The sequence below is a fragment of the Maylandia zebra genome, linkage group LG15 (genome assembly GCF_041146795.1).
Source record: "Maylandia zebra isolate NMK-2024a linkage group LG15, Mzebra_GT3a, whole genome shotgun sequence".
NCBI classification, from domain to species: domain Eukaryota; kingdom Metazoa; phylum Chordata; class Actinopteri; order Cichliformes; family Cichlidae; genus Maylandia; species Maylandia zebra.
This window is the reverse complement of record NC_135181.1, coordinates 17,488,135-17,513,578: the sequence shown is the minus strand read 5'-3', so window position 1 is coordinate 17,513,578 and position 25,444 is coordinate 17,488,135. Positions and strand designations below refer to the sequence as shown.

General features: G+C 39.8%; 1 long non-coding RNA gene across 1 annotated transcript; it reads left to right on the top strand.

Moving 5' to 3' along the window:
• The first annotated feature begins 22,996 nt into the window (after positions 1-22,996).
• Positions 22,997-25,204, top strand: LOC143412646 (uncharacterized). The gene is made up of 3 exons (XR_013093156.1): positions 22,997-23,124; positions 24,429-24,721; positions 24,958-25,204. It is a non-coding gene; the product is annotated as an uncharacterized LOC143412646 (long non-coding RNA).
• The last annotated feature ends 240 nt before the right edge of the window (positions 25,205-25,444 follow it).

Genomic DNA, 25,444 nt, shown 5'->3' with positions numbered 1-25,444 from the left:
TGAGACAGGGGAAGCAAAACTGAACACAATTAACACAAGATGAGAGACTGGGAAAATAAAACAGGAAGTAGCACACGTCCTATACACTGACAGTAGAGTATGCTGTCTTTTTTCTAGATGGTATAAAGTTGGTATAAACGTGGATTTCAGTCAATGAGTCTAAGCATTATCAGCTAAAATTCATACCATGACCATCACAGCCACTGTGCACCAGTACACACCCAAATACAGCAGCTGGACCTTTAGATATCAACACTGTGCAATAAACATCACTCATTTTATCCTCACAGTAATGAAGTATTTGTACTTTGTTACTTCCCACATCTGGTCATGAATGTTGACAAAGTAGGTTTGGCTGTTGTGACATATGTTATATATATACTCAATGCCCTTTCAGGGGATGTGTTTCACACATTCAAATGCAAATGCAACCCTAAGTTGGATGAAGGAGAAAAATGGAGGAATGGCTGTGTATGGACACAATCCTTTTCCTAATCCTAACTGAGTAGTTTGGTTTGATACTCTGTGCAAACAGGACTCTATTTGTGGGGCTCTACCCAAATTACTATAGCTGCTGCAGCACCACTGTGCTGTGTTTCTCTAGCACCTGTGGGTTCCAGGTATACAGCAGTTCATGAGTATCAAGTTAAAACTAAGAGTGTTTTCACAATTCCAGTGTTTAGTCCATTTAAATTGAACTCTGGCTCACTTTCCACATTGGTGTGGTTTGTTTGTACAGATACGAACAAAGTAATCACACTCTGGTATAGACCCAAACAACCGCAATGAAAACCTTTGGAGCAGGTGGTCTAGGTCTGGTTCCAAATTAACTGCAGAATGATTCATTTATGGTGTGACATGTTTCGTTGCTCCTGCCCGAGACACATCTAGCCAATAAGTAAACTAAACGTTCTCACTAGATTTATAATAATGCATTTTGGTTTACTTAGAGTTTACTTGTGTTTTTCTCTGTGTGAAAAAAATCAAACCACAGAATGAAGGTAACAGACTCATCAACTCACTCTAACCAGAGTAAATGAACTATAGGTGGAAAACATCTGTACAATTTTACAATTTTTCCAACCATTCTTTCCAAATGCCATTGCAATCTCATTCTTAAAAATTTGGGAAAACTTAAATCATTCTAGTTTTCACTCCTCTTTCAAACCATCTGTCCTCTCTGTCCAAAATGTGAACGTTAGCATCCTCGAAAGAGTGACCTTTATCCTTAAGATGCAGATGGACTGCTGAGTCTTGTCCCGTGGAGGTGGCTCTTCTATGTTGTGCCATGTGCTTGTGAAGTGGCTGTTTGGTCTCTCCGATGTAGAGGTCTGGGCATTCCTCGCTGCACTGTACAGCATACACGGTGGTTGGATGCATCAGCAGGGATGATGAGACAGAGTACCGGGCTGTGGTCGACTCCTTTGTCACGTGGTGTGAGCAGAATCATCTGCAGCTCAACGTGGCAAAGACCAAGGAACTGATCGTGGACTTCAGGAAGACCAGGAAACACTTGACCCCTGTTTCAATCCAGGGGGTCAGTGTTGACATTGTGGAGGACTATAAATACCTTGGAGTACACATTGACAATAAACTGGACTGGGCTAAAAACACCACAGCACTTTACAGGAAGGGCCAGAGTCGTCTCTATTTTTTGAGGCGACTGAGGTCCTTCAACATCTGCCAGAAAATGCTGAGGATTTTCTATGAGTCTGTGGTGGCCAGTGCGATCCTCTATGCTGTTGCATGCTGGGGGAGCAGGCTGAGGGTCGCAGATGCCAACAGACTTAATAAACTGATCCGTAAGGCCAGCAATGTTGTGGGGATGGAGCTGGACTCCCTCAAGGTGGTGTCGGAGAGGCGGATGCTGTCCAAGATAAAGACAATGTTGGATAACACCTCCCACCCACTCCATGACATGTTGGTCAGTCACAGGAGCTCGTTCAGTGAGAGACTGAGATTACCGAAAAGCACCACTGAATGACACAGGAAATCATTCCTGCCTGTGGCCATCTCCCTGTACAACGCATCCACTTAACACACTGTTTGCTGCTACAACTACACATGTTTCTTTTCCAAATATTTATTTATAAGTGACTTATGTATGTATGTAGGTATATATATATGTATATATTGTACTATTCTTAGTTAGCGTATTGTCTGTCTTGTCTTAATGTTGGTTTAAAATGGAGCACTGTAACAAAAAATAATTTCCCCCAGGGATCAATAAAGTATTCTGATTCTGATTCTGATTCTGAAACACCTACTGTCAAACAAAGTAATCACAAAGAGCTTTGCTGCTATAACATATACGTTTTTCACACAAGTTACTGCCAGTAGCCTCTTAACCTTTTTGTAGTCATATAAGTAACATGTTTTATTCTGACTTATCTTATTGTTGCGGCTCTAACGTTGATCTGATCTAACGTTTCCTATCTTTAATCTGTACATATAAAGTAATTGTCAAACAATATCCTATCCATACGTACATTCCGGCTCTATGTATGGTGTTGTACAGAGTGGAAGGCCCAATTTATGAACTGGCATTAGGGTTTATTAAACTATGGCTGCTGGAAGCCCACTTTGATACAAGATCAAGATAGAACATTCCAGTCTTTGATCTCAGTTTACCCCAACAATGCTATATGGGGAGGGAGGGGAAAAACAAGTCCAATGTAATTATGGGAGAACTCATTTCTCCTGGCTTCCTGTTATTGAGAACATGCTGCAAATAAGCTGAAGGCACGGTATCAGCAACATTAATAATGTTTCCTCTTACTGGGCAACTGCCTCTTTGATGTGCTGAGAAAAAGTCACACACACACTGCCAGTTCTGCAAGGAATAAAGAGAGAAAGTGAGGTGGGTGGAGATAGTGGACAAAACGTGACAAAAGAGAGGAGGGCGATGTGGACACAAAGGAGTCATGAACTCATGTGAATGAGATCTGAGAGTAGTATGAATGGCAATGAAGAATTGTTAAAATGTGGTCTTCACTGACAAAGGTGATGGTGCAAAAAGGAATTTTATGCAAAATGCCAAATATCAAATAATCAGTTCCCAGTTTATCATAGAGTTATTATCAAATTTTAGATGCAAGTGGGGAAGACTAGGAATTTACTGAAATAGTTTATCATACTTTTTCTTGCTATCATTGCCAGTTAGCATCATATTAGCTGGTTTATCCAGTTATTAACATATATATCCCTATCAAGCACAACTGTTCCCACTCCTGTCCTGAAAACACACAGCCTTTCATTCGGGCCCAGGTTCAAATTAGTTTGTGTCATCATCGTAGTGCCTCTTTTTTTTCATATTGGCCATGGCACAGTTCACTCAACTGGGCTCAAGTACAGCAAGTAGCAACTGCAGTCAAACTGGACTTTGGAGGCCAGACATGCTTGGGCTCAGTGTGGATAGCATAATGTGAGTACACCCTTTGTAAGCCTGTCATTCACCCAGGTTACAGCCCCAGCGGAGCACAGCACCCCTTTCTCTTGTCTGACGAGAAGTTGTGCAAAAGCAAAGTCAAAAAGACAGATGACAAGATCATGAGCTGGTGAGTTCTTCATAATTTTATAACTAGGAAATGAATGGCTGCATGTAGGTTGTGTCATATTAAATTGGCATGTGACAACAGTTATTTCTAAATTTCAAAGTGCATCTGCCCCAACGTGTAAATCAACTAGAAAACGTTCTTGCTCTCGTCCTTAAAGCCAATTGAACTAAACAGAAAATGATCTGAGAAACAAAGTGGCAAAAGTCCCTGTTCATGTAAGGACCACTGGCAGGGCTATTTGGCTGAATACTACAGAGCTAACAGCTCTTAACTGTAAACCAATCATAACATCTAACCGCTAGCCCTGTTAGTTAACTGAGGAAACTGGGTATCCGCTGCCATCTATGCGTTCTAGATATGCATACATAAGTATGACACTTTTATATACCCCTAGATATTATGGCAAATAGTCTGTGTGGATTAATAATTCTTAATAAGGAATAATTGATCTTTCATGTTGCCTGTTAAAGATTTTGTATATGTATATACATATAAATGTTCAGAAATGTATTTTCGGTTAAAGGGAATTGTTTTCATCCAAGTGACCACTCTCTCTTTTAACGGAGCCATGGTCACTGCGCACTGGAGGGCTATTTAGGGCCAGTTTTATCTGAAGATGAGTGCAATACCTCATATCTGTCGATCAATCTGAAGCTACTGCCAGTCTGTACCTTTTGATCTCATTCAAAGGCTTCTGCAAAGTTAGTTCATTCAATTTTCCATCCATCCCATCCTCTTCCGCTTATCCTTTTCAGGGTCGCGGGAGCCTATCCCAGCTGTCATAGGGCGAGAGGCAGGGTACACCCTGGACAGGTCACCAGTCTGTCGCAGGGCCAACACACAGAGACAGACAACCATTCACACTCACATTCACTCGCATATTCACACCTGTGGGAGGAAGCCAGAGTACCCGGAGAGAACCCACGCAAACACGGGGAGAACATGCAAACTCCACACAGAAAGACCCTGGCCTGATGGTGGAATTGAACTCAGGACCTTCTTGCTGTGCAGCAACAGTGCTAACCACCGTGCTGCCCCAAATTGCCTCATTCAATTTTCATTTCATTTTATTTATATAGCACCAAATCACAACAACAGTTGTCTCAAGGTGCTTTTTATCTGGAACTAATAATTGCAAAGATACAGTTTAAGGCCATTACACTCTCTTATACTATTAAATTAGATGATAAGTTATTAAAAAGTTATTTTATTTTGTTTAACACAGCTGGTCACATCGTACATCAGAAACTCTCCATAAAGAGAAACAATTCAACCAAAATAAGTTTAGCTTCAAACATTTACTACAGCTGGTAATCTGTGACAGAAGACTTACATGGAAAATGATAGATTCCATAAAAAAATTAGGGAAAAAATAAAAGGAAAAGGCGTCTCCAAATATTTATATTTAATCCTAAATTGATATGTTTGCATATAAAGTTTCCTCCGAACTTGCGGTTCGCCGCTCCTCCTTGGATCGAATCTGAGCCGATGATCGAGTGCTGTAGCGGCACGCAAGCTGTAATTTTAATGCAAACACAATTATAAAAGCGGGATCCTCCACTATCATTAGTGGCGAGAGTCTCAAAGGCTGCAGCCACAGCGCAGCATGTAGCTGACATTACATTGCTCCAGAATGAATGGTAGTGGTAGAATACTATGATCAGAGAGTTTGGGGAAAGTTTGGAGATGATTTCAAAAGCCAGTCCAACATCCTGAAAATCACAGAAAGAACGAGCAAGAGAAATTAAAGAAGAATGCAAGAGAAATTTGAAACCCTAAACTCGCCAAATTAAACAAGCCAAGTTTAAGAAAACATGAGTGCAGTTTGTGTTGCTGCTAGGCTTGATGTTTGCTAAACTGAGGCATCTACAGGCATAACAAACATTGTTATCATTTTTATGCTAAGGCAACAAGAAACCTCAAAGCAGGATACACCTCTAATCTTGGTGTGGGACAGGTAGAGACATCACCATTTAATAAGTAAATGCAAATTATTTCATATGTACTTTTACAGCTTCCAAATAACGCGTGTCAGTGTTTGCTTGTGGATTTAGGCCATCTCAATTCTTCTCACGAAGACTGAGTCATGGATGTTGAAAATCTTGTTCTTGTTAGCAAATCTACTTCTTTATGACTCAGGATGTTGTTGTTAGTTTCATTATCATGCTGCAGAATGACTGTGCTGCTGCTCAGAGGCCCTTTTTTTTGCTGGTATGATTGAAAAAAATCAAGACTCTATCATCTATGATTATGTGTGGTACCGTTTTCCATTTAAAGTGTAACTTGGGAAACTTTCACACTTAAACCTTGTTTACTGTGTTCAAAAGTGTCTCAGTTAGAAAGTTCACCACACGTACCGCCCAGATTTGCCTGAGGAGCCTGAAAGTTAATACAGGAAGAAAGTCCTTTGTTCTCGGCTAGTCATATCCAGCATCTGTGGCAGAAACATTATTAGTGAGGCTGCTTGTTACTCTCCAGCTAGTTGCTGCTATTAACGAGCAAGCAGCCACAGCTTGCGTGCTCTGCTGCATTTCAGAATACAAAGCATTTGGCTACAGGAGCTGTTTAGCTGAGCAGAGCATCTGGGGGTTGGTCAGACGGAGATCAGATATCTTTCCAGTCAACAGAGTTCCTTTGGGAAAGGCGTCAGTGTTTTAATCTACACCTGAGTATGATTACTGTGTTTACACGTGCCCACTCACACTAAGGGGGGGAAATCATACTAAAGCGCACAGGATGTGAATGCAGCCTTACACAGCAGTTACACAGCAGGTGCACTTGATTTCCCCTTAAACTGGAATGTGTTTACACGTGTGTGAAGACAGTAACTTCCATAGCTCAGCAACAGAAAACAAGTGCAGTTCTATGTATGCCATTGATAGTATACTATAATGCAATGTATCACAACCTTTGCGATAATGTTCTGTCCTCACTAAGTGTTGTCCTCGTGAATGTAGACTCAGCTATACAGACAGCTAAACACTCCTAATCAAAATCCAAGGAACAGGCCGATGTGTTGAGTTGGATGATTTAATAAGGAAAAAGTGTGAAACTGTTGACAAAACCAGAAATAACAATAAAAATGTTGCATCAATATACAATATAACAAACACACCAGTAAGTCACATATTCAAAAATATGAACACAATATTTATCTGTTTAGCGAGTGCCCGAAAAAAACATCAAATGAAATCACGCTCATGATCAAAATGTTAAAGAAACCACATGGCATCATGAGCTAGCTTAACCTTACTAGCTTGGGTTATATATGCATTCAAATTAAATTCAAACTGCAAACTATATCACGCCTTCACAACAAATAATAATGCACACAAGTCGTCTCAGTGATAACAAACAATATTACTCACAGACGATGCCGTTTATCAACTTGTGAAGGCATGGATGGCAACAGATTAAGAGAGGTGAAACTGCCTCTGGCTAGATCTTGCACAGTAAAAATACACAAAAACAACTAGAGAGCAAACTGCAGGACAGAAAATACCTAATGCCAGCATAGATAATAAGACAATGAATAAGCAGTTAATGACACTGCACACCAGAATCGCAAATGCAAAGCAATGAATAGTTTCACTGATTCACCTTGGAATTATTTAGAATTCAGTGGAAGTGGGAGAGAGTTATTCCGGTAAAGTAATATCAGGACTGAAGGTCTGGTCTTGGGATGGCCACTGTTCTTTGGTCCAGCCTGTCAGACTTTATACTCTGTAGTCACGCATACCAGAAAAAGGAGTCATTAACAGCACCGTTTCCATCCCTGATTCTGTCTCTTGTGTTTCATTTCTAATGACCGACCTGTTGTAAGAGGCTGTCTTTCTCAGGCATTGAATGTTATATATGACAAGCCTGAGAACTAACATGAGTCATTTAAATAAAGTGAGTGCAGAGTTATTTGCGTTCCAGCTTCTGCTAAATTAACTGTGCAAAATACGCTTCAATGTGAAGCTAAATGCTCTGTCACAAGGCCTGCAACGTGACCGCCGTGCTTGTATGGGCAGTGTGTATGGAACATGTCTTTAAAAACAAGAAAATACATAGTTTTTGCCAGTTTACAACAAGATACGTATTTAAGGTACTAATTTCAAATAGGAGTGCAGACAGGAGAACTGAAAGTGCCCCTTTGATTTGCTTAATTCAAAGAAAATTTACTTCAAGTTAGGAATAAGTAGAGTTTCTCTGACTTAAGGATGTGCTTGAAAGCACATTGGTGTGTCCATTGCAATGACATCACCTTTCATGGGCTGTTTTGTTGACGATGGTTAGTTCCTGTGGTTGGATCTCTTTTCTTTAGACAGCTACTGTAACTGCCCTTGCTTCTGTTAATGGTAGTCTTCATTCTGTTTATTTCCAAAATAGTACTACTGTGCCTGGAAATATGAACTGTGTCACTTTTTGTATGACAGAGGTCCTTTTCAAGTAGAAAAATAGACCGACAATTATTTACATGGAAAAACCTCAGATTATTGTTTTGAATTGTCAACATTTTTCTGAATGATGAAGTAAAATTATACTTTATACATTTCATGTACTAATGAAACTATGTGAAACATCGGTGCCAAGCCTGATTTTAAACATCCAGACAGTGTTTTAAGTTTGAGGCTATGCTCACATCAGCGTCTTTGAGCTGATTCATTGTTCCAGCCATAACTGCAGCTGCTTCTAGGGCATCTTTTAATTCAAACCATGCATGTCAGTTTCTAAAGAAAGAAGGTAAATGAGGCCAACTTCAATTTTGAACGCAAGAATTACACAATTTTGACTTGCATTTAGAGACATCTTGAGGTTCTCGAAAGGAGCAAGTCTTTAAGGGCGTCTGAACAAATACTGCGAATGCACACTCATCTTGATGCTTGGGTTACCAAGTTTACCTTTGTAACAAATAAATAAGTAACAGCTTGAGAGAGATTCTTTCCTTTTGGAAAAGTGTTTCAAAAATTTAGACAGGCAGGACTGTCATATGCATATTCTGAACTTCATCTTTTCCACAGCTATTGTACTAAAGTCCTTTGCGATCAGTTTTGCACTTTTTGATGTTGAGTCAGTGACCGCTATCTGTTGTTAAACTCACCCCTTCTAATTAGAAAAACTTAATAAAGTAAGTAGCAGGGGTGCCAAAAACTTCAGTTTCCCTAATTGCCTCTGGAGGTTAGGTTAGTCAGTCCAAGGGATGGGAATTATCGATATCACTTAGATTTGTTTCCTTATCGATTCTCTTGTTGATTATCATTGGCTCTGCTTTGAGAGTAACCACTATCACTCAACTTTTATTGAAAAAATATCATTTTATTAATGACAGTTTCTGACTGAATATGAATATATTTCTAATAAGCAAAGAGTTTGAACCTTAAGTTGAATTTGGACTTTTAATTGATCCATCTCATTTTGCACTTATTAGGCTATATACGTATTTGTTAGGTATGCTATACAGTACATAAAATCAAAATGCATCATTTGACTAATGCCAATAAGAAAGTTACAGACTATTTTTATATGTGAATACTTATAAACTTGCATTTTATGTGTTTTAACCATATTTGTATTAGAGAATGTAAAACCCGAAAATTTGTTAAGAAATTACTTTGATTTTGCCACCCCATCTGATTTCCATGCCACCTTCATGCCACCCTAAGAACATTTCCCTAGATCCGCCCCTGGTCTTGAGATTAAGATCCTCTGTTATGAGAGCTGACCTACCAGGGCTGACCTTCACTGTCATTTGCAGGAGAAACATCCCAAAGAATGCCCCTGCAAGCACAGGGATATGATGCAAACTCCCACAGAAGGTCCCTATCTAGAGTTTGAATCTAGGGCCCTCCCGCTGTGAGGCAACAGGGCTAAACACTGATCCACCAAGCTGCCAAATTTATAATAAAAACTTTAGTCATTTAATCTGTGAAGGGACACAGAATGATGGAAATTCCCAGCAACAATCCTCTGAAATGAAGACTGCTTCAAAGGTTGCCTGGTACACATTTTATGAGCACCTTTCATCCAAGGACAAACTCAGACAGCAGACATTCTTTGCATTCCTGTCCCAGTAAACAACAGTTGGGTGTTTAATTTCTGGTCTGAATTTCTCTGACAGCAGCCTAATGCATCTAATGAGTCATCTGTCCTTTGTTCGTGTGAGCTGCCGCACCTTTCATGTGCTACTCTGTATGCAAATCCACATAACAAGAGGCTGGAGATGGAAGACACATGCAAGCCACATGTTCTTTGTCACTCCTCATCTTTTCTCTGGTTTAAGACCAGAGTTTCACAATTGACTTTGTTATGTAATGACCTCCAGTGAAGAAAAAATTGTCCAAATGTTCCTTTTTTACCGTGCAGGAAGTATCTCTTGCACTTAACTATGATACCCCTAAACACCAAGTAGCCCATACCCACCATTCTTTAGGAATGCAACTCTGATGCAAGTCACTGAGTGCTGGCATATTACACAAAATTATCTTTACATGCTACATCACTGAGACAAATACCCAGCATACCTGTAGGGCTTATCCACCTGGAGTGAAACGAGTCGTAGCTGCAAAAGCAATAACAGGACAAAGGCAGCAAATCACTGGGGTTGAGTAGCTTTGCAAAACTTCAATACAGCCATGAACAAACCCCAGTGGCACAACCCTCTCATTGGAAAAATAAAGTCAGTTATCCATTATAATTTTCTATACATAATTTTCACATTCCTCTGTATCGCATAATGTCTGAAGTGGAAAAGAAAAATAACCACAAGCATAGTTCAGAAACAATTTTGAGATTTGAGGTATTCAACACATGCTATTAAAGGAAACAACTGAAAGAGGCAATATGGTAACATTTTACTGCCAACTACCAGAAGGTGGCCACATTATATTTGTGAGACAGTTTTTCTGTAGTGGGGATGAAAAGAAGGAACTCAAAAAACTGTTCTAAAGAAATGAAATTAGAGCCATTCCCCAAACCCTAACCCAGCGACACACCTACAGCTCCACTAATCTTTTAATCAGGAGGAATTTGATATAGAATGAAATCAAGCTATTTTCCTTGTGTAAGCCTAACGCTAATCAGTAACACTGCTATTCTGCAAAACCACAAATTGCTTTCACTGTCAATATTTTCAAAAGACCAGCTTTCTTCAATATCTGGAAATGATGCAGCAAAGTTTGGATGAGGTTAGTCAGCATGGACAAGGTTTGGATAACAATTTAGTTCCAGCGTAGCGTCAACCAAAATCAATATAAATACTGGGTTGATAATTGAGTAACATGAATGTGCCGGCATAATAGGAAGAGCTGGCTGGAAATAGTCTCAGGCCTTATTTGACTGACATTGTATTGTATAAACTCCACGTTAACCACTGTGCTGCAATGGTATCCCTTTAGATCATTAATGTTTTTGGGTTTTTTTTGTGATTTACATTTTGATTCCACTAACCTGACTAAGGTTAGATTTTAAAGCTAGTGTCAGAAGTGGAGACATTTGATTATCTTGGAGTTTTGGAAAGAAATAATAAATATTCCATTTCATTTATTATTTATACAAGTTAAAGAAAGACAAGCATTTTTGCACTAATGCACAGCCATGGATTCCTGTGACACTTTAATATGGAAGAAAACTTTAAAGGTCATTAGTAACTTGTGTTTTTCAAATGGCAGATCAAAAATAACTATTGTAATAATGCATATTCCTTTTTGATGAAGATATGCTTTGAGCTGGCGCAAGGTCACCTGATCCATCGCTAGCTATGTTCCCATAGGCCCAGGATGCGCCGACGTTTTTGGAGACGTCTGTTACCCACCCGCTCGATAGCTAGCCGGGGGGTTCAATCGTCACTCGAGCCAGCGAGAGCAGCGGACTCCCGGCTTCATTGTTTTCAGACCCCGCTGTCTTTTGCTGCTCAGGTTAAACATGATATATTAGTAACTCGGATAACTTAAAAATGTAATTGTTTGGCTTTTTTCGGTGTTTTATTTGTTCTGGAGCAAATCGGTTTGGCTGAGATCAAAGTTATTAGATTATTAGATTAAATAAAACTTTATTAATCCATCGGGTGGGTTCCTCTGTGACGCAAACTAGCAAATGCTAGACCGTCCCATTTCACAGCCTTGCACTTCCGGCCTTCTCGGTCTTCGAAGGACCCGGCCCACGTAGACCGCGAAGGCCGGGTCCTTCGAAGGATGCAGCCGACGTTTTGGGACACAGCTTTGGTCTCTTCTCTTCCATTATTTGTGTTCTGTTCCCCTTATGTACTCATTTTTTTCTCTTCCCTTTCCTCTCATCCTCCAGCTGGTTATAGCAGATGGCTACCTCTCCTTTAACCTGGTTCTGCTGGAGGTTTCTTCCTGTTCATCAGGATATCTTCCTTCCCACTATCACCAAGTGGTTCATATGGGAAATAATCTTCTAGTTAATATTGTAAGGTCTTTACTTTGAAATATAAAGCACTTTGAGGTGACCGTTCTTGCAAATTGGCAATATAAAAATTAAACTGAACTGAACGCTCTCCACTCTAGGTTGAACAAAGTCATTAATATTGAAATACTCCTTTGATTGTTGCCATGCCTACGAGTGTCTGTTTTGTTCTTCAGCTAAAACACTACAGAACTTGCTCTGAGTTAAAGTACAAGCTGGATTATTCTGCCAAACTGTGTAACAGTTCAAGATTGTTCAAGGAATTACTCATGTCTTTGTGCAGATTCTTACTTTGAAGACATTTGATTCTGAACAGATTCAAAGGCATTATGATTCTTTGAACTGTGGTGACTGTGTCCTCAGTACATTCATTTGAATCAAGTTTACCGAGTATTGCGTTGATATTTGGAAACACATTTTATGGAAGAACAGACAAGTTCTTTCAAGCGGAGGTTTTATGAGTAACTTTGCTGTCATGTACAAAAATTTATGTCACTACTCATTGCCATTCAGCTCAAATAGCCATGAGCAGTGTCTTATTGATGAATTCAATTATGCTAAGCTGCGCCCTGGTATACAACACTGCAGTAATGTGTAACCTAACCTAATAGGAAATGCTTGTAATTCTGTCTTTTTTCCTCATGATGCAAGCACGAAAACCATTTTTCTTTTCTCCATATACCATTCGACTGCTAATTTGCCATTTTTGAGGTACACACCTCCTTTCATCCAAGGACAAGTTGCAGGGAAACAAAGTTCCCAAATAGCATATTTGAGGTGTAATTGCCAAGCAATGCAGGCATGTAAAGGCAAGGCAAGGCAAGTTTATTTGTATAGCACAATTCAACAACAAGGTGATTCAAAGTGCCATTAGAAACAAGAACAAATAAAAAGCATGATTTAAAATTGATTAAAACAAGCAAATAAACTAACTAACTAATTAACAAACAAACAAACAAACAAACAAACAAACAAACAAAACAGTATATAAAATCAAAACAGATAAAATCAGAACAGTAGATAAAATCAGTAGTTAAATGTAAGTTTTGAAATTTAAGCTTAAAGTGTGGATTTGGTGCTTTATTCAAATGCAGCTGAGAACAGGTGAGTCTTCAACCTGGATTTAAATAAACTGAGTGTTTCAGCTGATCTGAGGCTTTCTGGGAGTTTGTTCCAGATATAAGGAGCATAAAAGCTGAATGCAGCTTCTCCGTGTCTGGTTCTGACTCTGGGAACTGAGAAAAGGTGTAAAAGGTGAGATCAAATGGAATATACTGCTTTTTGATTTCATCGGGAGCTTATCTGTATGTAAAAATAATAATAAATAAAAAGGAATTGCAAAGTGACTCGCTGGATAGCTGCAAAAAATGGATGCCAAAAGAAAACTCTATTTGAGTATTCAAAATAAGACAAACAGCTGGAGCACATCTGTGAGGGTTATGCAATAATGTAGCCTACCAGTAAAGGTATTGCTTGTGTTCACTTTTCAAAGCCAACTTGTTCACTAGAATGGCTAATTCAAGATGTTGGACTTGGGCTGACAGTCTTTGGCACTGGACCTTTGACTGAGGATATGGGTGCTCCACGCCAGTTGCGCAGGAATAAAATATAAATAGTAAGACAGCAGGAATAAATAACAAACAGGAAAAATGTTTGAAATTAATAGGAATGCATACAAACTAAAGGAATATACACAAAACAAGAGAAAGGTACAAAATGGAGAACAAAGTGTGTGGAAGTACTGCAAGTGTAGTTTTCGATAGCACCTATAGGTGAGATGGGTGTGGCTTGAAAGGCTCAGTGTGGATTCTGATATCACACACTGAGAGGAAGAATAAATGAAGAGGAAAAGAATATAAGTGGAGCCAATGGCAAGGCAATAAGATGGAATGAGTCTGTTAACAGGTTGTGATTGAATGGGGTCAAATTGGCAATTACCTGCAATCTGTTTGTTTGTGATAATACAGCAGTTTACTGCGATAAAGCGGTGAAATTGGTGAAAATTGCAGCTCTGCTACCATCTGTTGCAAATCTGTTACCATCTACATGTACAGAAATTCATATTAAACAGAAATTTGCATCACATTTTTTCTTTTTTTTTTATTGTTTTGTGATTATTCATAGCGTTTTACTCATTTTGTTGTACATTACTCTGTCGTTTCAAGCCTGTGAAAAGCACTCTGTAAATAAATTTTATTGACTTACTTACAATTAACTACTTACATTCATAGAGTCCAGCCAGAATTTAGAAATTTGTTGGCGCTGTACAGCAATTTAATTGCAAAATGCTATAAGCACTCAGGTACCTGTGCAGTCATCTTACAGTCATCCACCATTTTTTTGTAGTTGCAAGGAGTTTGCCATCCTATTTTTACTCTAGTGAGCCAACAGCCTATTTATGCAAGATAATTCATAATTTTATTGGGAGGGTTATATTGGCTGGGTCTGATTATTGGGGGGGGGGGGGGTCATTAGCCCCCCAACCCCCCTGGAAATTACGCCCCTGGTGCAAATGGATGGATATTTCAGAGTAATTTAAATACAAAACACCAGAGCTGAGTGGGCCCTAGGTTCCCGAAGGACAACAGAAACGTCGAAATATACCAGCATGAAAATGGGTCTTAAGAGGTGGAAATGTACCCCTTTAGACATCCCTTGTGATAATCTAAATCTTTCTTCTGATACTGATGACAGACTAGATACTTTAACCCATAAGTATTAAGACTTTTTTTTTATCTTTCATATCAGTGCAGGTGTAATATGATCTGAAACCCAGGATTGTTTTAATAAAATCTTGATAGATTTCCTTATCCTCTAAATCAACACGCATTCCTCAGGCATCAGCGTGACAGACTTTCTCAGATCACGATGGTCCCGGGGCCAAACACAGCCACATCCCAAAACACAAAGCAGCTTAAACTGATTTAGGAAGTCAGATCAGAAAGAATAGGGGCTTTATCAGAGGTGAATCAAAACACCTGCAGAAAGGATGAGCTTAGGATTCAAATGGTATTCGTCAGGTATAACAGCAGGATGTGGAGGAAGGTGAAAGTGTGATAGGTAAAGATCGCAGCTTCTCCTCAGATCTTTGCAGTCTAATGAAAGTTAATGCTGGCTTTGATATCGACTTGCAGACAGATTTATGGAAACAAAACCATGCAACCTTTAAATCTGAAATTAGGACACTACCAGTGCCAGTCTTCATGTCATCTTGACTCTTGTCATATCACAGTGCTGTGTTGGTACATCTTGAAACTGGCTATCATAAGGTCATGGAAACATTGTGATTTTGATGGCTTTCAGACACGATTGTCCTCGTTGGCTCAGTATTACCACTGAAATCAGCTTATGTAATTATTTTTAGCAGTTGCTTCTTGTTAATGCAGTGCCAACACTTCACTGGGGTCCTATGGACTAGAAAAGCGCTATACAAATGCAGGCCATTTACCATTTACTGCTGCTCCCCAGAGAGGATTGAGTGCTGGAAATTTAGCCCATATTTAACTAACTTTAAAAAAGTCTACCTAAAAGTCTGTGTTGATCATACATCTTGGTTTAACTAAAAGTTAAATTACAAGTAAAACCTTTAATTTTTTTATGCCCTTTACATCATCCAACAAGAAGTGCATAATCAGCTGCCTCAGTCTCAACTCAGCCTGCTTCTGTATCGCTGCAAGGTCAAACTATTTTGGCTCTTTTGTTTGTCCTCAGGGGACGATTGTGGGGGTTTCTGTTTTTTTTCTAGGGAGAAACATAAAAATTACAGATTAGAAGAACTCAAATCGTACTTGAAGTTAAGAAATGTTTCTCCCTTCAGTGATTGCAAAGACGTCACATCAGTCCTAATGTCAGGGACACTGACAGTTCCTGGAATATTTAGTTTATATTTATTAATAAACCTCAATTGATCAATATTAAGAGATTTAATTAAGCGATTAAAAAAAAAAACAGTTACAAGGAAACCTGAGATTTTCTGTTGTGTCACTTTCATTTGCCAAGGGTTAGTACTTTACATTCATAAATATTACTTACAAGTCAGGTCATGTCAAAACTGTTCCAGGAATCTCAAACAGATAATATCCTGGAGCATTTAATCAGATGACTTCACAATAATTTCACAATGATAATGTGTGCTGGGTAAAAACACTTTGTATAATTTATATTTCATGCTGTCTGGCTCCATTATTATTAGTATTATTATTATTGTTATAGATGGGGTAAAATATGCTACTTGAAATACAGTAATTTTTAAGACGCACACTTTCTTTTCATCACTCCTGGGTGTGATGGGTTTGCTGCCTTACTCACCATAATGAAAAATAAAAAAAGATAAGTTAGTCTTTTGATTTGAAAGACTTGAAAGACCCCAACTTCTGCCCTTTTAAGGAGGCCTGACAAAAAGCAATAGGAATCCTGGTAGAAACAGCTTAAACCTGCACCCTGTGTCACATATTCTGGATCAAAGCAGAGTACTTGACTGCTATTGTGCCATAAATCCTGTTGATATCCACACAAACATGACCCCTCTGACACGCACGCCACAGAAGCAGAGCCATAAACCTCTCTGCAGACATTTCCATTCAGAATTCTGCTTCTGTTGGAGCTTGGCCGCAGCACCATGACTAGTGATTATTTTCTCAAGAGACTCCCACAGAGAAGGAGAAATTGGGTAGATGCCAACAGGACTGCTGAGAATAGTGCAGAGTTATTTTGTCAGATTTTAAGTCACACAAAGGAAAAAAAGAAGTGGGGGTAATGGGGTGAACTCTGTGGCATAACAAGCTAAGAATCTTATGTGGTTCTTCCCTAAAGCATTCCACCAAGTCCATGTTCTCAGTCCTTCCCATATATCTGACATCAGTCGGTGATATAGTTATGTTTATATCTCAGGATAGTGTTGAGTATTCAAACCTTCTCCTAGAAAGACTTAAGAAACAGAACCTACAAACTCTCAGGCCTCATGCAGAGGACCCAAACTTGAGGCGTGCGCTGCACTGTTCTTTTCTTACACTGCACGACTTGTGTCCAAGCCAGTGCTGGATGTTTTCTGCCCTTTAAAGAAATATGACATTACATGTCAGAATACTGGGATGGCCGAAAGCACGTCCATGTTGTTTTTACGTTTAGATTTGGTGGTCTTCTTGCTTTTATTTCGAGATAACATTAGAGACAGGCATGAGTCGAATTGGAGGCCAAAGAGTCTTTTGCGTAGGCTTTATTGTCCTGCATCGGTGCATGTAGTGCTTTGGCCAGGCAGAGAGAATTTAACCGACACAAGCTGCAGAGATCACCTTCAAAACGTCATCGGTTTTATGACTTTGAAAGCTTACATGATCTTGAATAGAAATGAAAATGACAGAAAAATAAAAAAAGAACTAATGAGAAGCATAGACAGTGGCTGCAGTGGACACTTTTCCCCTCTGATTTTTACTTCTTTATTTCAATTTCTTTCCAAGACTATGACCTAGGCTAAAAGAACCAACAGCACAAACATAAAAGTAGCCCACACTGAATGGCAGATTAATTTTTACATTACTCACAGTTGAGTGGGCTTTACACTTACAGTATGTATCACAGTCACTGTCCACTGTCCATTACCATGCTGGAAGCTGTTGCTACTGTGGTATGTGTCCGTATTTAGCCCCCTTACAAAAATATTATGTCTGCTTCTAAATTGTCGAATATTTTAAATCCAATGGTTTGAAAGTTACTGGAGATCATTTGCACTTTGCACATAGTTCCAAAGACTAAAAGCACATTACCAACAGTGGCAATTAATGGCATTCTGATTGGCTTATTTTGTTTTGTTTTGTTTCAGCATGAATGTCTAAAGTTGCATTAAAGTCACTCCACCCAGTCATGTTTGCTAATGGTTTCCTTCAGGAATGCAATAACACAGGGGATCCCAGCAAAGAAAAGGACATGCTGACAACTTAATGGAAAAAGACAAAGATATTTACATCGCTTAATGCATGTCTCGACTCAAGAGCAACATGTTTTATGAACCACAATCTTCTCTATATAGCAACTGATTATCACAGTTTATTATTTACATTTAGGGAATGAAGTGGCCAATGATTAATCATTATGATCTCAATTAAAAGGACCTTTGTTCTTATCATAAAATAAATTATAGAAATATACTTTACATTTTTGTTTGGTCTATAACAATTGTTTTTCCTTTCATCTTTGCATTTTCTTTTCTGCTGTCCCAGGACAGACTAATCAAACATAAGACTGTGACACAGAAGCTCTTGACTGCATAAACTGACTTCAAATAGAAATTGCAAAGTGCCTGCCGAGGACAACCAAAAGGACGTCATCGACATTTATCATGCAGTCTTCTAACCTCAATGTGGGACAGACCAGAAATAGCACTGCAATAAAACGTCAGGGGCGGTAATCAATCTGTGAATGTGAAGGCTCATAATCAAATGCAAAAACACTACAAAAGAACACTCTAAACATTATCCTGACTGCTATCATTTTTCTCCTGATTAGACAATACAAACATTCAACGTTAAAAAAAATAATAATGCAACAATGTGAAAGGCTTTGCTGATAGCAAATAATGTACTTACAATGTGCTAAAGTGGAGCTAATGTAGTAACCATTAGGTTTGAATTTGCCAGGTGGCCAGAAACACCACACACACACATATATATATATACATACATACATACATACATACATATATATATATATATATATATATATATATATATATATACATACATACATACATACATATATATATACATACATACATACATATATATATATATATATATATATATGTATGTATGTATGTATATATATATGTATGTATGTATGTATGTATATATATATATATATATATATATATATACAGTGTTGGGGAGTAACGGAATACATGTACCGCCGTTACGTATTTAAAATACAAAATATGAGTAACTGTATTCCGTTACAGTTACCGTTTAAAAAGGTGGTATTCAGAATACAGTTACTTTGTTGAAATAAATGGATTACACTGCGGTACTTTCCTGTTTCATTTTGTCGCGGGTCAGGACTGTTTGGGTTTTGTTTGACAGCTACGTTCTGTTGTTCCAGGCGGCAGCGTTACGGTTGCCATGGTTACAGGGCGACGCTCTCTCTCTCTCTGCGACTGTGTGTTTCCTGGGTGAGAGAGCGCCTTTTCGTTGTTGTTGTTGTTGTGCTAAGCTAACAGGCAGAATGCTACAAGCATAGCTCTAAAGAATGTAGCATCATGGGCAGTGTAGTCCGTGTTGCAGGGAGAATGGACTGCCATACAGGTTATGTGTCTGTGAGCGGGAGGAGGGAGAAAAAGGGGAGTGGAAAGGTACGAGCTGTCATCGAGGAAAAACGGGAGCTGGAAGCATGTAAATATAATAATAACCACTGCAGCCAAGAAGAGAGCCTGACGAGCCCAGTTGTAAGTAAGCTATTAAGACTCGACTGTACACCGTGTTCGTGTTTTCCTCCGAAAACAATAAGTTCCGTTGGAGCAGTCTTTCAACGCCTCTCTCTGTCTCTCGCAAGAAAAGTTGACCCACACAACAAAGTAAAGCTATTTTTCGTCTACGAGCCGACAGGGACCCCGCCGTATTAGTCAGAGGTCCCTTTACTACTACTGAGAGTCACTGCTTACCTAATGCGGAGTTTTTAATGGTCAAATGCAGACCTTATTATCTCCCCAGAGAACTCACTTCGATCATACTCACTGCCGTGTATATACCCCCCGACGCTAATGCTAGGTTGGCCATGAAAGAACTTTCTGCAGCCATTAACAAACACCAGAATAAACACCCCGAGGCTGCTTTTATTGTTGCTGGCGACTTCAACCACACCAACTTAAAGACAGTCCTTCCCAGATTCCACCAACATGTCTCCTGCCACACCAGAGGAGACAAGACTTTAGACCATGTGTATTCCAACCTGGCTGGAGCCTACAAAGCCACACCCCTCCCCCACATTGGACAATCGGACCATCTCTCCCTGTTCCTTACACCTAGGTATTCACCACTCATCCAACGTGTGAAACCTGCTGTGAGGACAATTAAAGTGTGGCCAGAGGGGACAGACGCAGTGCTCCAGGACAGATTTAAAAACACAGACTGGAATATGTTCACCCACACAGACCTGGACCAGTACGCCTCATCTGTACTGGATTACATCTCCGAAACCACAGACAGTGTCACCACCCAGAAACGGATCACCATGTACCCCAACCAGAAGCCTTGGATGAACCGGGATGTTCGTCTCCTCCTGAAGGCCCGCAACACCGCCTTTAGGTCAGGAGATGCACACGCCTACAGTACAGCCAGGGCTAATCTAAAGAAGGGCATCAAAAAAGCCAAACACCATTACAAAAAGAAGGTAGAAGAATACTTCTCCAACTCCAACCCCCGACGCATGTGGCAAGGACTCCAGACCATTACAGACTACAGGACCACCAAACCCTCCCCCGCATCCTCTGATGTCTCCTTCCTCAACGAGCTCAACAACTTTTATGCTCGTTTTGAGCGAGGGAACCCCACAACCACAACCAAAGCAGACGTGACGCCAGACCACCAACCTCTGACTCTCTCCCCCACCGATGTAGGAGCGGTGCTGAGCAGGATCAATGTCCACAAGGCTGCAGGTCCCGATGGCATCCCCGGGCGTGTTCTCAGAGCGTGTTCTGAGGAGCTTGCAGGAGTGCTGACAGACATATTCAACCTGTCCTTGGCCCACGCTGTGGTACCGGCCTGCTTCAAATCCACCTCTATCGTCCCGATACCCAAAAACTCCAACCCATCTTGCCTCAATGACTACCGCCCAGTAGCACTCACCCCCATCATCACTAAGTGCTTAGAGCAGCTGGTCCTAGCACACTTCAAATCCTGTCTCCCCCCCACCCTGGACCCCCACCAATTCGCATACCGCCAGAACAGGAGCACAGAGGATGCAGTCTCCATCGCACTGCACTCTGTCCTCTCACACCTGGACAACAACAACACCTACGCCAGAATGCTGTTTATAGACTTCAGTTCAGCATTCAATACAATCCACCCCTCACAACTCATCAGGAAACTGACAGACCTGGGCATCAGTTCCCTCATCTGCAAATGGTTACTGGACTTCCTGACCAACCGCCCCCAACACGTCCGGCTGGATAACCACTGCTCATCTACAATCACGATGAACACCGGTGTACCACAAGGCTGTGTGATGAGCCCTTTCCTCTACTCCCTCTTCACCCACGACTGCAGACCTGCTGATGGTTCCAACACCATCATTAAGTTTGCAGATGACACCACGGTGATTGGCCTCATCAGTGACAACAATGAGGCCGCCTACAGGGAGGAGGTGGATCGTCTGGCTGAGTGGTGCAACACAAACAACCTGCTGCTTAACACCGAGAAGACCAAGGAGCTCATCGTGGACTACAGGAGGAATGCTGACCCACATCCACCCATCCACATTAAGGGGACGGCTGTGGAGCGTGTGAGCAGCTTCAAGTTCCTGGGAGTCCACATCTCCGAGGATCTCACCTGGACGACCAACTGCTCCAAGCTGGTCAAGAAGGCTCACCAGCGCCTCTTCTTCTTGAGGACTCTGAGGAAGAACCACCTGTCCTCAGACATCCTGGTGAACTTCTATCGCTGCACCATCGAGAGCATCCTGACCAACTGTATAACAGTCTGGTACGGGAACTGCTCTGCCTCGGACCGGAAGGCGTTGCAGAGGGTCGTGAAAACTGCCCAGCGCATCGCACCACTTCCTGCCATAAAAGACATCTACAGGAAGCGGTGTCTGAAAAGGGCTGGGAAAATCATCAGAGACCCCAGTCACCCATCACATGGACTCTTCACCCTCCTGCCCTCTGGGAGGCGCTACAGGAGCCTCCGGACTAAGACCACCAGGTACCGGAACAGCTTCTTCCCCACAGCTGTCAGACTCCTGAACTCTGCCTCCTGACATCTGACCCACGTTAACTCATGGACTGAACATACACACACACACACAATGGACAACTGTACCCTCAAACACACAATAATAACATGGAGTGAACCACCACTCACAACCACTAGCACTTTATATAGCCTCTGTAGAAATTATCCACACCCTCACTTACCTTAACTGCACTACTGTATAGCCCTGTGTAAACAATCATTCTGTACATACGATAATTTTTAACCCTACAACTGTTTACAACTTGCATAGTTCCCATTTCTGTATAGCTGTATATCTCAGATTTCTGTAAAGTTATTTATTTCATATTCTGTATAGTTTTTCATATTTATATCCTGTCCATATCCTGTACATAGCTTGTACTCACTACAGCCTGTACATACTTATAGTTATAGAATATTCACAACATACTTCATACCGTGTACATTATAACATAATAGACCCATTTCTGTAATATACTTACATATCTATATTATTGCTAATATATATTGTAATATATCTATATCACTAAGCACTTCTGGATGGATGCAAACTGCATTTCGTTGCCCTGTACATGTGCATGTGCACTGACAATAAAGTTGAATTCTATTCTATTCTATTCTACTACAGTTCGGAGTCGCGAACCTTCAGTAATAGTAATAAATCACACAGCAATAGTAGATTCACGTTGTTGTAAAAGGCATGATAATATATTAAGTAATCCAAAGTATTCAGAATACGTTACTGTCATTGAGTAACGTAACGGAATACGTTACAGAATACATTTTGGGGCATGTATTCTGTATTCTGTAATGGAATACATTTTAAAAGTAACCTTCCCAACACTGTATATATATATATATATATATATATATACATATATATATATATATATATATATATATATATATATATATTAGAGATGGACCGATCCGATATTACGTATCGGTATCGGTCCGATACTGACCTAAATTACTGGATCGGATATCGGAGAAAAATAAAAAATGTAATCCGATCCATTAAATATCACGAAAGCACCTCACAAAACTTGCAACATGCCGTAACTCACCTCAGAACGTTAGCACGTCGGAGCAGTATGCATCACGTGATAGAGCGGCTGTGGCATGCGGGACCTGTCGGTGGTCTGGATAGCATGTGGAGCTTCGCTAGCAACCCGGCATTTCATCTCCGACAAAGTTATCCCCGAGAGAAGTAAAGCAAGTGTGTAAGTCCATCTCTGAATGTTTGTAAAGCATTCCTGCGTTAAGCTTACCAAACGATATATGGAGCGACTGCCTCTTCTTGCTGCTACTTCAATCATGAAACTGCTTAACGATCAGCTGATCGGCTTTTCTGTCTCTAGTTTGCTTTTGGCCCACTTTGCACCAGAAAGAGGAAACCAGCGGCTGAACAACAGCAGCACGTTTAAGCTTGATCAGCTGTTGTTAGAATTTATTTAATATAACTTTCTACACCAGGATCTTTTTCTACAGCTGACGCTGGTAACTGTGCAGGGGCGGATCTAGCAAAGTTTAGCCAGGGGGGCCGATAGGGCATTAACAGGGAAAAGGGGGCACAAAGACATACTTTTCTTTCTTATTCTCATTTAAAATGTCAAGCTTTTAATAAATAATTATCTGACACCCAAAGTTTTAATTTGATGTAAAATGAATAGAAGTCAATTATTGTATATAGTGACTATTAAGTCTAATATATATACCCTAGTAAGCTATAGTAGTTTTTCCTTTGGGAAGGTACCATCTGTGCAGTCTGCAATTTTGTTGAAGAAAGATGTTGAATCTATTTAATATTTCTTGAAAAATAATTGATTTCTGTGCATTTTTTTTCACACTGCATCAAATTAAGGTTGATTACGTCGATTAAGCATCATGAGGTGGAGCGTGAGGGGTGGTTCCCTATTTTTTATTTATTTATTTTTGTTGTTGCTGGGAGTTGGAACCCTATTAGTTAGGTTGCTTAATATTTATGCCAAGTACTCTTTAAAATACCAGAATAGGGAGGATGGTGTAGGTTTAAGTTTATTAGATTGATCAGTATTGCTGAACTATGAAGTATTTTTTTTTGCATACAGGTATAACAGAATAGCTTTAGTGTAGTTGTTGTTTTAAACTTGAGTATGAACTTATACAAAATGCAGCAAGATATTTAAAAAACAGTTTTGTTGATTAAAAAACACTATATCGGATTCATATCGGTATCGGCAGATATCCAAATTTATGATATCGGTATCGGTATCGGACATAAAAAAGTGGTATCGTGCCATCTCTAATATATATATATATATATATATATATATATATATATATATATATATATATTCTTAATAAGAAGCTTCTTGCCATCAACAGTTTAAAAGTTGTTGATATGTAAAACATACTTTTTTCCCCAAGTAGCAGAAAAAAAAAAGATTATTTAACACAGATGGCCAAAATATGTCTCATGCAGTGATAAAAGACACTCTGGTCCACTGCTGTTACTGAGCATGGTTCATCCATTAACTTTTTCCAGGTTGGCAACACCACACTGCCAATGTAGTGGTTTCACTAAAGCGATTAACAGCTTCCAGGAAGAGAGAAAAGGATCCCTTTAGTCTCCCTTAACTGAGCATAAATGAAGAATAAATGAAGCCACCCCACCACAAGACCAAATGATGATCGGTCTGACAACTGTGTACCCAGATCACTGCTAACCCCGTGCTCTTTGTGGATGGTTACACATCAGCAGTCTCAATGTGGTGCAGGAACCTTTGCACGTTCCACTCATCACATCAGCATTTCACCCTGAACTTGCTCTCCTTTTAGGTAAGAGCAATCAATCTTCTCTTGCTTTTTAGCATTGTTAAATAACTGGTGAAATGTCTGTGATGATGTGGAGTTTCTCTTAACTTCCTGGTGGCTGCTGCAGCGTATAAATAGAGACCACGCCCACAGAAATTTTTATGTATTCCAAATCCAAATCTTAAGAAATGCATGTAAATCATGAAATCCTCCAACACATTGTACAGTTTTACATCCTTATTTATTTTAATTTATTGCAGAAACAGTCAACCCCTCCCCATGTTTACGTCTGAAGGGACCAGCAGCTCCAGGATCTTCTCTTTTATGCCCAGTCATGTTTCTCGCCCATTGTTAATTTTAATACCTAATACTGTTTTAATGTTGTGTTGCTGTTATGAGATTCATTTTATAAACTGGCCATGACTATGCATGGTGTCAGCCTCAGTCTTTGTTGTTTTGGAAAATGAAGGTTATATAAAACTGTCAAAATCAACAAATTAAGACTCACTAACCAAAATCTTTGTGCATTAAAAAGATCTGAGTGTAGTACTTTTAACACTGAAGCATAATTCGAATACTTGTGAGTAAAGCAACTTTTAAAGTCTAATGTAAGAAAGAAAGTGCCAATCAGAACGTGTCAGTTTTAATGCATTCAAGCTCAATGTCCTGTTTTTATAGTCATGTACACACGGCCAGGATGTGCTGTGCACATGTCAACATCTTTAAGCATCTCGCTGGGTTTGTGGC